This window comes from Pan troglodytes, chromosome 20 (genome assembly GCF_028858775.2).
Source record: "Pan troglodytes isolate AG18354 chromosome 20, NHGRI_mPanTro3-v2.0_pri, whole genome shotgun sequence".
NCBI classification, from domain to species: domain Eukaryota; kingdom Metazoa; phylum Chordata; class Mammalia; order Primates; family Hominidae; genus Pan; species Pan troglodytes.
The window spans coordinates 34,520,001-34,528,579 of record NC_072418.2 but is presented as its reverse complement, the minus strand read 5'-3'; the positions used below and the strand labels follow the sequence as shown (position 1 = coordinate 34,528,579).

Below are 8,579 nucleotides of genomic sequence, written 5' to 3'. Positions count from 1 at the left end.
TTATTTTAAAATAATTTATTTGAAGTAAAGTATAGCAAAGATTTATTTGTACATTTCACCAAGAGTTGGTTGCATTTTCAACTATTTTTCCTGAAGAATAGATCACTTTAATGTGGATATTTTCTTTCTTTTTTTAAATTTAATTTTATTTTAAGTTCCAGTATACATCTGCAGGACATGCAGGTTTGTTACATATATACACATGTGCCATGGTGGTTTGCTGCACCTATCAACCCACCACCTAGGTATTAAGCCCTGTATGCATTAGCTATTTATCCTGATGCTCTCCCTCCCCCAGCCCCCACCAACAGGTCCCAGTGTGTATTGTTCCCCTCCCTTTGTCCATGTGTTCTTTTTGTTCATCTCCCACTTATGAGAACATGCCATGTTTGGTTTTCTGTTCCTGTGTTAGTTTGCTGAGGGTAGTGGCTTCCAACTCCTTTTATGTCCCTGCAAAGGACATGATCTCGTTCCTTTTTATGGCTGCATAGTGTTGCATGATGTATATGTACCACATTTTCTGTATCCAGTCTATCATTGATGTGCATTTGGATTAATTCCATGTACTTGCTATTGTGAATAGTGCTGCAATGAATATACGCATGCATGTATCTTTATAATAGAGTAATTTATATTCCTTTGGGTATATACCCAGTAATAGGATTGCTGGGCCAAATGGTATTTCTGATTCTAGGTCTTTGAGGAATTGCCACACTGTCTTCCACAATGGTTGAACTAATTTACATCCCCACCAACAGTGTAAAAGCATTTTTATTTCTCCACAGCCATATGCACATTACACTTTGATAAAAAGTTCAAAGGTGTTTACCAAAAGGAAAAAAGGAAAAAAACGTATTTAACCCCAGCACTGATCCCCGTTCAGTACAGTGGACTTACCACTCCCAGGAAGTATTGCCAGGATGCTTAGAGATATACAGAGATCTGATTTTAGGCAGCCTGAGCCTTGGACGAGGCTTATTTATTTCTTGCATGCAGCCTCCATGAAACTAAGCCAAGGAGGTGTGTGGGAGAGATCCTGTGAACAGGCAATTGCCTTTGCCCTGACTTTCTATCTTAGACTCTTTTATTGCTCTCCCCAAAACTAATAAAGTGAACTCAGGACCTTGGCTTCCCATCATTTCCAGAATGGGAGATTTTGAATCCAGCTAAAAAATACAATGGGATGGGTTCCCATCCTGAAAAACTAAGCCCCTGAACCCAGGCTTGTGGGAACCCCAAGGTGTGGGGTGGCTGGGGATGCCCCGTCTCAGAGCAGTCAAGCCTTCCTGCTTGCCAATATCACTGTCAGTGAGAATAGTCTGCTGCCTTCATTTCATTTTCTTCTAAATTCCATATTTCTACTAAAGCACTTTATCAATGTTGCAATCACTGTTATCATCACAGTTGACAGGTTGAGCTCATTTCTTATCTTTTTTTTTTCTGTTTTATTCCCTTAAGCCTTTGAATGGCTTGGGTCCAAAGCTAGACCGAGGAGGGCTTATTTCAATTTAATTCCATAGATAGGAGCATCGATACATGCTTCATATCTATTCTAAATTCTTCTGTGAGTGATGCATAGGGCCCAGCAACCTCCTGCATCTTCCTAATGTTCTTTTGCCACTTTCTCTTCCAGGTCTCCTCCCTTCATAAGCCCTTCATCCACTCCAGCCAAAACCACCTACTCATGGTGCTCCATGTTGTCCTGGAATATTCCCACCTGTGTGATTTTTCTGATCCCATTTGATTTTCCAGCTCCTGTAGACCCTTCAAAATCCTATCATTATCCTTCCTGGCAGGAACCTTCTTTTATTCCTTTACTAAAATTAGGAGTTCTCTTTGCAACCCTGCTCCAGGAAATCGCTACCAGATCCTCTCTTTTGAGGGTTCTTTCTCTCTGTAGGAAAGGGCTGTTTCCTTATCTGATCTCCTTGCCAGAACATCCACTGCAGGGCAGAGGTGAGGGCAAGTTGATCTGAGTTCCTACATAGTCAGTAAAAAACGAGAGGTCCAGGAACCTGCCCACCAGGTACCTGACTGACATTCCAAGAGTTCAGGGGTCTCAGTTTGCATTGCTCCAGAAGCTGACCCTGAACAAAGATCTGACTGTGCAGGTTTGTTACACAGGTAAATGTGTGCCATGGTAGTTTGCTGTACCTATCAACCCATGACCTAGGTATCAAGCCCTGCATGCATTAGCTATTTATCCTGTGCTCTCCCTCCCCCTGCCCGCCGACAGGCCCCAGTGCGTGTTGTTCCCCTCCCTGTGTCCATGTGTTCTCCTTATTCAGCTCCCTAGGAAATGCTGGCAGGAATGCGACTGTGGCACAGACAGTTCTTCCACCTGCAAATGCATTGTGAAGATGGCCACCACAATGATGCCTGGCGCCATAGGAGATGCTAGGACGTTCCCGGTGGAGTGTGAAGGAAGTGCTGTGGTTCTCTGCAACTCCCAGTAGTCATTGGCTGAGGGCTGCTGCTGGGAGTGTTCCTTCCTTCCTTGGCACATCCCACCTGTTGTGTCCAGGCAGAGTAGCCTTCAGTGCTCTGAAAAAAAAAAAAAATAGCCCCAAGCCACAGTGATGCAGATACTGACACTGGGTGTTGGAATGGGTCAGCCCATACTGGACTCGTGATGTGGGGTGGGGCTTGGTGACCCTCGGCTTATCTTACAGAGTTCTCAAAGATTTATAGGAACCCAGATGAGCGGGACCTCACACACTAGGGCCAGGCATCATCCCCAGCAGATAGACGAGCGGGGCCTGTGCACACAATGGTCTCCAGTCAGAGGAGTTTCTCCCCTGCCCCTCCTCTGTCCTTTTCTGTTAACCTCTCTTTTCCCACAGGAGCCAGCAGGCTGTCCATCAGAAAGATCCATCCGAGGAAAGTGGGAGTGTGCTGATCAGCACCATAGAGCCTGGCTCCTCTCACAGGACTGGCAGACCCCTGGAGGGACAGTCACTGGGTGGCTTGCCGCTGATCTATAATTACAGCTTGGTGGGAGCCTCACATGAGCCAGTCACTTGGGCTTCAGCTGAGTTCCTAAATTTCCACTTGGTACACCCTCACTGTGTGCTACCTTGCGTGTTTGATACCATACAATATTTACTTCTGGTATTCATTCAACTAGAACTCATGCAACCAGTAAGAATACAAGAAGCACTTTGGGAGGCCAAGGCAGGAGGATTGCTTGAGCCTAGGAGTTTGAGACCAGCCTGGGCAATGTAGTGAGACCCCATCTCTACAAAAAAAAAAAGAGAGAGAGATAATTTAGCTTGGCATGGTGGCATGCACGTGTGGTCCTACTTGGGAGGCTGAATTGGAGGACTGGTTGAGCCCAGGCGTTCAAGGCTACAATAAGTCATGATCGCACCACCGCACTCTAGCCTGGGTGACAGAGTGAGACTCTGTGTATCAGGAATAAATAAATAAACACACCCCACAAAGCCTCAATACAAACAGTAAAATCATTGAAATCAAGAGCTAAAGTATTATCTGTCCTGCATTCAGGGTTCCTCTTTAAAGTAGGCATTTAAACTTGGTACTGTGTGTTGAAGTGTCTCTCCAAGGGCATTGAAATCAACAGCTGTGTGATGTATCTGGAATGTTTGGAGGCAAAGACAATCCCAAGCAATGAGAAATCTCATTGTGTGTATTTGTATTCTATTCTGGAGTCATTGTAAATATAATATGCAGATGAAAATGAATGTTGCTAGAGTTTTTTTGATAACTTTTTTATAGGTCAGAAGACGAACAAAATTATCTTATCTTTGGAAAGTCCCTGATAGAAAAAGTGGTTTCTTTGTTCCCTCCTTCACAATGTGCCACCACCATGGGGGACGAAGCTTGAGACATATTGTCTTGAAAGTGGCCTCAGATGTTAACTGTTCTACCTTTTCCCCAAAGGTGGCCAAACATGATGATGAAAGCCAAGAGGTTGCCTTCAAGGGAAGGGTAGGGGGAAGGACTCGTGAGACCTACTGGTCATTGTGGCTAGTAGCTCACAGAGTGGGGAAATGTGAACTCTGCTTTTCATGATTGTACAGATTCATGATTGTGCAGAGGCTTAGAGCCAAAGGTCCAGCCCAGCACCAAAGGGACATCCAATCTGAAGCCATATGGGCTGATTCAAAACATTCAGTGAAGTTCTGCTAAATCCTTGGGTCATGGCTGGATCCCAACAGCCTTGACTTTCCTTAACAGATATACCCCAAACATGAGAAGCCAAGTCACTGTCTTTCACCCCTCACTGGAAACTTCTTCCTTACCTTGGAGGGTGGTAAAAGGTTCTTTGTTGCTGGGCACAGTGACTCACACCTGTAGTCTCAGCACTTCGGGTGGCTGAAGCGGGAGGACTGCTTGAGGCCAGGAGTTAGAGATCAGCTTGGGCAACACTGGGAGATCCTATCTCTACAAAAACTAAAAAGGAATTATCCAGGCATGGTGGTGTGCATCTGTGGTCCCAGCTACTTGGGAGGCTGAGGCAGAAGAATCTCTTGAGGCCAGGAATTCGAGGCTGCAGTGAGCTATGTTAACACCACTGCACTCAAACCCAAGTGACAGAGCAAGACTTTGTCTCAAAAATAAACAAAAAAAAAGTTACTTGCAAGATGCCCAGACAAGTTGCTGCTGGTCACTCTGGCTCAGGTGCTCAATCCACAGACTCTCCAGATCATGACTATATGACAGTCTTTGAGGTCAAAGGAAGCAGCTCTGGTCAATCCCCACTGTACTAGAGAGTCTTAAAACATTGTTGGGCAAACACACACCATGGCCTGGCCTGCTTGTACTTCTAGGGCACTTGCACTGATTCTTAAGGAGGAATCAGGCAAGATCTTCTGGGAGGGGCTGGTCTTAAAGGAATAAGAGTGTGGCCCCAAATAATCACACCATAAGCTAGATGTTTCAGCCCTACTCTGTGTTGAGGAAAGCCTTATGGCTGGGCCATGAGAGGTGTTCTAAAGTCTAGAAGGAAAGTCAGGGCAGAAAAGAAGCTTAGAAGTTTTCTTCACTCGCAATAAATGGTGAAGCGCCTCTGTGGTTTTCATTTCAACTTGCGAAGTACTGGTGACATGAAGTCTAAGAAAAATAATCACTTCTAGAAGTGAGGTTTCCATGCTCAGGTTCACATTGTCATCCTGAATTGCTCTCATCTTTTTTCTCTTTAGGGAATGGGAAGAGTCTGGACTGCTTCTCCTTCAGTTAGGCTCAGCAAGTATCTACTGGGAAGGGTACCACCTAGAAGGCCCACCCACTGCCAGAATTCAGGGGCCCTATCCATATGAATTTAGCCAATCTGGCCTTTAAGGCATTCTCAGTTTCTCAGTCTAGGAGGTGGAAAGATTAGATGAATGCACAGTGGACTCCAGGAAACAACATGGACTTCCTGAAAGGCTCTTCCCTTCTCATCTATAGGTCTCAGCCCCAAAGCCATCCTCTCCAGAGGTCATCCTCATGAAGTTCTGCTACATCCTTAGGTCATGGCCAAGGTCCAGCAGCCTTGACTTTCCTTATCAGATATACCCAAACATGAGAAGTGAATCACCACTCACTGGACATGTCTTCCTTATCTTGGGAGAGGGGTAAAAGGTTATTTGTTCAGATGGCTTCCTATCACCAATCTTCCTGTCCTGCCGCCCTCTTCACTCCCTTTGTGAGCATTTTACAATGTGAAATGCTGCGTGTGCCTCACTGTTTACTCCCTATCACACCTCTGAATGTGAATGTCCTAGGAGCAGTGATCACATCTGCCTGTCTGCCTTTCTCATTACTCTAAGAGAGCATGGGTTCTATGATATGTGTCAAATGGATGAATCCAGGTACTTAATACAAATATGCTAAAGTACTTTGATTGAGCATCCAAATGGTTGGCATCATTGGTAAATCCTGCAAGAGATAAAGGAGAGAAACCTTCTTGATTTCAGGACTGGCTTTTGCAGGTGGTTAGAGTTTGGATAGGCCAAGAGGAGAAGGTATGGAGTTGACCTGCCAGGCAAGTAGAGGAAAGGAGACATGAATGCACAGAATATTTATGCAGAGGAGACTGTGGAAAAAGCCCTGCCCTGGGGAAGAAGGTGAAAATCCTCTGGGACTGTGCCTTCAACCTGCAGCCCCTCTGAGAGCCAGTTCTCCATTTCACCAAAGATGTCAATGACCTGGCTGACACGTCTCAGAAGATTTATTGACATAAGAGACACCATTCTAAAGACTTGGCCCAGGATCACACATCAAACCTGCAAGTTTGAAAGGATTAGAAACATACTTGGGGCACATATTTCATCTTGACTCTAGACTTAATTAAGATATTGCTAGAGCAATACCATAGACAAGCAAAGAGCTAGCACTTAATCCAGCCCTCCCCCAACCCTGTAAAAAATAAAATAAACGTGGATTGCATGGAGTGAAGCATTCATAATTATTTTATGCAGAAGGGGGAAAAAAAACGAATGAAGAGGTACCAGAAGCTCATGTCATCAATTTCACAGATTTAGGTTTAATCAGAGCACCTTTTAATGCTAAAACACCAGCCTCTTTATTCTAAGATGTTTGTAGGTATCATCAAATCAATATCAGTTGAAATACTCTTTAATGATGTGATCATTTCAAAATTAGACTAATTTTAATTAGCAACAAAAGCATTTTTGGAACAGAAAACCTGTAGCTTTCTCAGCTGATCCAGGCTTCTGCTAACATTAAGAGTTTTCCTAGGGGGTGAAAAAAAAAGGCAGGATTTAACTTCCAATGTACATTAATCTTAATTTTCCCCAGCACCCAAGTTACTCTCCAGTAGTTCTTAAGAAAGCTCTTGACCTTTTAAAAGTCTCTGAGGTGCTGTTGGGAGCCTACTGAAATGTATTACATGTGTTCTTCCTAGACAGTCACAAGATGGAAGGAGAAACTTGCCAGGAGCTTCTGAAGTCTAGAGTTCTTGACCATCCGGTGGATGGAATTCCACCCACTCTTGGCTTTCTCCATTCCATCAGTTTCCTACTTCCCCAGAGAACCAGAACTGGAGACTCAAGAATCAGATTCAGGTCTTGCTTAATCATGCTTCATTGTGCCACATGATTGACCTGTGTGATGCTTTTGTTTTTTTTGTTGTTGTTGTTATTTTTGCTTTTTTGTTTTGTTTTTTTTTTTTAGATGGAGTCTCGCTCTGTGACCCAGGCTGGAATGCAGTGGCGCAATCCTGGCTCACTACAATGTCCGCCTCCCGGGTTCAAATAATTCTCCTGTCTCAGCCTCCCGAGTAGCTGGGATTACAGGGCACGCCCGGCTAATTTTTTGTATTTTAGTAGAGATGGGGTTTCACTGTGTTGCCCAGGTTGGTCTCGAACTCCTGAGATCGGGCAATCCACCCACCTCAGCCTCCCAAAGTGCTGGGATTACAGGCCTGAGCCACTGTGCTCCACTGACTTACATGACGTTTTTAGGGCAAAACTTGCATTAGCTGCCTTTATTTAAACATTGGGAAATTTCACCCAAGAGCTAGCTTTCTTCCTCCTTTGATAAGCTGATAGATCTGAGTTGTAACACTTGGTCTCCTCTCCAGCACACCTTTCCAACAGAGCCTTGATTCTGCTCAGTTATTTTCCTAGCCTTGGAAACATCCACAGCCTTCTAAGCCAATCGGCATGGTTTTCTTCAGGGATCCGTTATTGGTCCAAATGTGGCAAGCGACGTGGGTGCATTCAATCAGAATGAAGGAAACAACTTATAATGTCCTGTAATTGGAGAAACAGTTATTCTTGTTCACCTGGAAAGAGAATGAGAGCATGCAGTCCTGGCTGCAATGGACCACCAGCCAGCAATCACATGCACAGTCAGCCAGAGGATGGAGCCAAAGCTGACCTCAAAAAAAGAAAGACCCAGATTTCCAGGGGAATTATTGAGCTCTACTAGAATATGCATCAAGTCCGGTATCTCTGAAGATCCAGTTATGTGAGAGAAAAACATTTCTGTATGTGTGAACTCACTTGGAGTCAGCACATGTACTCTTGGCTGCTAGAGCAAACCTAATCATAAGCTGGGAAAATGACCCACATCGCTCCCTGTCATACTTACCAACTATGGCACCCATAGGTGGAGTTTCATCCCCTGACACCTGGGCTGAGTTCTTTGATGTTCATCTTTATGCTTGCGATGTTGCATTTACACATTCTAAGAAAGGCATCCTTGGGCAATTTCATCACTGTGCAAATATCATAAGGGAAATGTACACACATGTAGATGACAGAGGCTGCTACACACTTAGGCTGAGCTTGATAGCCTACGGCTCTTACGCTACAAACCTGTACAGTATGTTACCGTACTAAATACTATAGGCATTTGTAACATCATGGTAAGGATTTGTGTATTCAAACATACCTAAACATAGAACACACACATTGAAAATATAATATGAAACATAAAAATGATACACTTGTATAGAGTCCTTACTATAAATGGAGTTTGCAGACTGGAATTTGCTCTGGGTGAGTCAGTGAGTGAGTGGTGAGTGAATGTGATGGCCTAGGACATTACTGTACACTACTGTAGACTTAATAAGCAACGTAGGCTGAGCATGATGGCTCATGCCTGTA

At 44.3% G+C, this 8,579-nt stretch overlaps 1 long non-coding RNA gene across 1 annotated transcript in view; it reads right to left on the bottom strand.

Annotated features, from left to right (window-relative positions):
• Positions 1-474: 474 nt before the first annotated feature.
• The window catches only part of LOC134809047 (uncharacterized), an 83,015-nt gene continuing 74,910 nt past the window's right edge, over positions 475-8,579 (bottom strand). Inside the window, exon 3 of the long non-coding RNA XR_010153571.1 lies at positions 475-8,579. This exon is cut by the window's right edge and continues 8,784 nt beyond it. This is a non-coding gene — a long non-coding RNA (uncharacterized LOC134809047).